This window comes from Schistocerca serialis, unplaced genomic scaffold (genome assembly GCF_023864345.2).
Source record: "Schistocerca serialis cubense isolate TAMUIC-IGC-003099 unplaced genomic scaffold, iqSchSeri2.2 HiC_scaffold_1099, whole genome shotgun sequence".
In the NCBI taxonomy this organism is placed as follows: domain Eukaryota; kingdom Metazoa; phylum Arthropoda; class Insecta; order Orthoptera; family Acrididae; genus Schistocerca; species Schistocerca serialis.
Window position 1 is genome coordinate 17,501 of NW_026047292.1, and position 5,000 is coordinate 22,500.

Below are 5,000 nucleotides of genomic sequence, written 5' to 3' on the forward strand. Positions count from 1 at the left end.
AACCTATATCGTGCCTTAACCTAACCTATATCGTGCCTTAACCTAACCTATATCGTGCCTTAACCTAACCTATATCGTGCCTTAACCTAACCTATATCGTGCCTTAACCTAACCTATATCGTGCCTTAACCTAACCTAATTTGTGCCTTAACCTAACCTAATTTGTGCCTTAACCTAACCTAATTTGTGCCTTAACCTAACCTAATTTGTGCCTTAACCTAACCTAATTTGTGCCTTAACCTAACCTAATTTGTGCCTTAACCTAACCTAATTTGTGCCGTAACCTATCCTAATTTGTGCCGTAACGTAACCCATGTTGTGCCGTAACGTAACCCATGTTGTGCCGTAACGTAACCCATGTTGTGCCGTAACGTAACCCATGTTGTGCCGTAACGTAACCCATGTTGTGCCGTAACGTAACCCATGTTGTGCCGTAACGTAACCCATGTTGTGCCGTAACGTAACCCATGTTGTGCCTTAACCTAACCCATGTTGTGCCTTAACCTAACCCATGTTGTGCCTTAACCTAACCCATGTTGTGCCTTAACCTAACCCATGTTGTGCCTTAACCTAACCCATGTTGTGCCTTAACCTAACCCACGTTGTGCCTTAACCTAACCTACGTTGTGCCTTAACCTAACCCATGTTGTGCCTTAACCTAACCCATGTTGTGCCTTAACCTAACCCATGTTGTGCCTTAACCTAACCCATGTTGTGCCTTAACCTAACCCATGTTGTGCCTTAACCTAACCCATGTTGTGCCTTAACCTAACCCATGTTGTGCCTTAACCTAACCCATGGTGTGCCTTAACCTAACCCATGTTGTGCCTTAACCTAACCCATGTTGTGCCTTAACCTAACCCACGTTGTGCCTTAACCTAACCCACGTTGTGCCTTAACCTAACCCACGTTGTGCCTTAACCTAACCCACGTTGTGCCTTAACCTAACCTACGTTGTGCCTTAACCTAACCCATGTTGTGCCTTAACCTAACCCATGTTGTGCCTTAACCTAACCCATGTTGTGCCTTAACCTAACCCATGTTGTGCCTTAACCTAACCCATGTTGTGCCTTAACCTAACCCATGGTGTGCCTTAACCTAACCCATGGTGTGCCTTAACCTAACCCATGGTGTGCCTTAACCTAACCCATGTTGTGCCTTAACCTAACCCATGTTGTGCCTTAACCTAACCCATGTTGTGCCTTAACCTAACCCATGTTGTGCCTTAACCTAACCCATGTTGTGCCTTAACCTAACCCATGTTGTGCCTTAACCTAACCCATGTTGTGCCTTAACCTAACCCATGTTGTGCCTTAACCTAACCCATGTTGTGCCTTAACCTAACCCATGTTGTGCCTTAACCTAACCCATGTTGTGCCTTAACCTAACCCATGTTGTGCCTTAACCTAACCCATGTTGTGCCTTAACCTAACCCATGTTGTGCCTTAACCTAACCCATGTTGTGCCTTAACCTAACCCATGTTGTGCCTTAACCTAACCCATGTTGTGCCTTAACCTAACCCATGTTGTGCCTTAACCTAACCCATGTTGTGCCTTAACCTAACCCATGTTGTGCCTTAACCTAACCCATGTTGTGCCTTAACCTAACCCATGTTGTGCCTTAACCTAACCCATGTTGTGCCTTAACCTAACCCATGTTGTGCCTTAACCTAACCCATGTTGTGCCTTAACCTAACCCATGTTGTGCCTTAACCTAACCCATGTTGTGCCTTAACCTAACCCATGTTGTGCCTTAACCTAACCCATGTTGTGCCTTAACCTAACCCATGTTGTGCCTTAACCTAACCCATGTTGTGCCTTAACCTAACCCATGTTGTGCCTTAACCTAACCCATGTTGTGCCTTAACCTAACCCATGTTGTGCCTTAACCTAACCCATGTTGTGCCTTAACGTAACCCATGTTGTGCCTTAACGTAACCCATGTTGTGCCTTAACGTAACCCATGTTGTGCCTTAACCTAACCTATAATGTGCCTTAACCTAACCTAAAGTGCGCCGTAACCTAAACTATATTGCGCCTTAACCTGACGCACGTTGTCGCTGAACCTGCTCTGTAATTGTTATGCAACCCGTTAAAGTAGTGTAGTGTTGCCTAACCGCAACCCTCGCAATATAGTTCGCTACTCGCACTGCCCGGTCCCCTGTGTATCGCGTCATGTTAAACACCTTGCAGGTGTTGCTGACTTTCCACATGCTCCTGCTATACACTGTAGTGTGGATAGCAGCAGGACGTACATGCCCCCCCCCCTTCCCCCCTGCCTTCGCAAGCTGGTCGGTGAGAAGTTTGCATGTTCAATGCCCTTCGCATTCCGACGTACTCAGCCTACGTTGTGGTACGGCCTGTCACCTGTCCGCCGATGTACGCAAAACCCACAAACTGTACTGCACATTGCTCCGTATGTACTGAATGATACATCGTGGCCCATGTGACCGTATGACGACAGCGCCTAGCAACGGCGGACCATACAGTCCAAATATTGTGCACGCAGCTACGTGTCGTCTCCCTATAAGAGCTGGATTGCAGTGTGGTACGCCATACAGACGTGTGGGAGGAACGGACGCCCTGGATGGCGATCAGCATGAGCAGTCTGTTGATGTAGTGGAGCGTGTATTCGGACGTAGTCGTCTCTTCTCACACACCGTGATAGCATGTTGCACCGCGTTCCACATCTGCGACATGCTGCAGAGGCGGGCTGACAGTCGTTCGCGCAATGGACACCGCATACGTACGGGGTCTACCTTCCACGTGTTCTCTAGGCGTGCACATGTTGTTGCGTCTATGTGGGCAGACGTAGTGTGTTGTGACACCTGACACAGGCATGCAATACTCGTTGCAAATGGCGATGGACGTGTACGTTTGCTGGTGACGTTACGCAAATGAACAACCGGTAACCCGTTGTGGTGCGGTTGTTCTCGCTAGAGGTGAATCAGTGTTGGCGACGATCGGTCGAGCTATTAACCGGTTGTTTCAGGGATACCCACCATGCCCACGAACGTGAAAGGGGACCCACCATGCCCACGAACGTGAAAGGGGATCTGGGTGTGAGGCGATACGCGGCGGTGGCTGGGTGGGACCGTCCCCGGCCGGTGAGGGGGGGCCGCCCGGCGTGCTGGCAGCGCGGTGCGTGGGCGCACGCGCTACAGCCGGCTGGTGGGGGCGGCCGGTGGCAGGCGCGCCGGCCGACGGACGCGGCAGGCGGCGCAGCTGCGCGCCGGCGCCCCCTGCTCGCGGCGCCTTGCGGCCAAAGTAGGTCCTCGCGGGCCCGGTGCGAAGCGCGGTGGCCATCTGCAGTGTGCTGGTCCGATTGAGGACTTTGTGCGCTGAGGATGCGCCGCCGCCCGGCGCTCGGCGCCGCGACGCCGTCTGCTGCTCGGTCGCCCCAGCGGTTCTCGCAGGTGGTTTGTATCGCAGCTGTGCGGACGTGTTGGCGCGTGCGCTGTGCTGGGAGAGTTCGCTTCGGCACCCAAGTAGGGCTTTTGTCCTTCTGTGGCGCTGGCGTTGGAGCTGCCGGTCACCGTAGGTGGCGCGTGTTGTCTCCCGCCGGCAATGCCACGACAGCACGCTCCCGGGCCTCTGTCGGCAGCGGCAAGCTCAGTTGGGAGCACGGGTGGTCGCACCTAAAGCGTCTACTCGCCTAACTCCGGGCGATTGCGCCTCTCTCGAACCCGACCAAGTACTTAGGACGGCGCTGCGCGCCGCCGGGACCTGAGAGGGTTTCGAGGTGTGTTGTGCAGGGGAGCTCAGCCTCCTCCTGTTTGCAGAATAATTGAGCGGACGCTTGCGTGTTCGCGCGGGCCCCCGGGACACACTCCCGGGCGGCCGGCTGCTCAGCTCTAGTTGACGCAGCTCCCTGGTTGATCCTGCCAGTAGTCATATGCTTGTCTCAAAGATTAAGCCATGCATGTCTCAGTACAAGCCGCATTAAGGTGAAACCGCGAATGGCTCATTAAATCAGTTATGGTTCCTTAGATCGTACCCACGTTACTTGGATAACTGTGGTAATTCTAGAGCTAATACATGCAAACAGAGTCCCGACCAGAGATGGAAGGGACGCTTTTATTAGATCAAAACCAATCGGTCGGCTCGTCCGGTCCGTTTGCCTTGGTGACTCTGAATAACTTAGGGCTGATCGCACGGTCCTCGTACCGGCGACGCATCTTTCAAATGTCTGCCTTATCAACTGTCGATGGTAGGTTCTGCGCCTACCATGGTTGTAACGGGTAACGGGGAATCAGGGTTCGATTCCGGAGAGGGAGCCTGAGAAACGGCTACCACATCCAAGGAAGGCAGCAGGCGCGCAAATTACCCACTCCCGGCACGGGGAGGTAGTGACGAAAAATAACGATACGGGACTCATCCGAGGCCCCGTAATCGGAATGAGTACACTTTAAATCCTTTAACGAGTATCTATTGGAGGGCAAGTCTGGTGCCAGCAGCCGCGGTAATTCCAGCTCCAATAGCGTATATTAAAGTTGTTGCGGTTAAAAAGCTCGTAGTTGGATTTGTGTCCCACGCTGTTGGTTCACCGCCCGTCGGTGTTTAACTGGCATGTATCGTGGGACGTCCTGCCGGTGGGGCGAGCCGAAGGCGTGCGACCGCCTCGTGCGTGCTCGTGCGTCCCGAGGCGGACCCCGTTGAAATCCTACCAGGGTGCTCTTTATTGAGTGTCTCGGTGGGCCGGCACGTTTACTTTGAACAAATTAGAGTGCTTAAAGCAGGCAAGCCCGCCTGAATACTGTGTGCATGGAATAATGGAATAGGACCTCGGTTCTATTTTGTTGGTTTTCGGAACCCGAGGTAATGATTAATAGGGACAGGCGGGGGCATTCGTATTGCGACGTTAGAGGTGAAATTCTTGGATCGTCGCAAGACGAACAGAAGCGAAAGCATTTGCCAAGTATGTTTTCATTAATCAAGAACGAAAGTTAGAGGTTCGAAGGCGATCAGATACCGCCCTAGTTCTAACCATAAACGATGCC

General features: G+C 52.2%; 1 non-coding gene across 1 annotated transcript in view; it reads left to right on the forward strand.

Moving 5' to 3' along the window:
• Window positions 1–3,868: 3,868 nt before the first annotated feature.
• Window positions 3,869–5,000, forward strand: part of LOC126431602 (small subunit ribosomal RNA) — a 1,909-nt gene continuing 777 nt past the window's right edge. The window contains exon 1 of the ribosomal RNA XR_007577645.1: window positions 3,869–5,000. This exon is cut by the window's right edge and continues 777 nt beyond it. This is a non-coding gene — a ribosomal RNA (small subunit ribosomal RNA).